Here is a 382-nt window from a genome sequence, read left to right on the forward strand (position 1 = left end):
ATTTTTCACCCCCCCCGCTTGTTTTAAAAGCCCACAACCAGCCACAAGCCAGGAGCAACTTTTCTGCTTCACACTAAGATGAGCAGGCTGTATCTTCCAGTCACTCAAAGGACTACCAAAGCTAGGCTTTCTTCCCCAAAACAAGGCATTATATGTTTAAAAAAAACCCCAAAAACCAACAACCACCCAGTAAGTGGTTTTATTTAAATTAAAACACTTGTGAGGGTTTTAGGGGTTTGGTGTTTGGGGCTTTTTTTTCCAGAGATTAAAAGGGATAAAAAAAGAAAGAAGCCTTCTCCACACCTTTAATAAAGTCTCCAGAGACAAGGAAACAGTTACAGCTCGACGGGCAAGCCCAGCTCGTGTGGCTGCAGCCACACCG

The sequence above is a fragment of the Buceros rhinoceros genome, unplaced genomic scaffold, assembly GCF_000710305.1.
Source record: "Buceros rhinoceros silvestris isolate BGI_N320 unplaced genomic scaffold, ASM71030v1 scaffold37328, whole genome shotgun sequence".
Lineage (NCBI taxonomy): Eukaryota > Metazoa > Chordata > Aves > Bucerotiformes > Bucerotidae > Buceros > Buceros rhinoceros.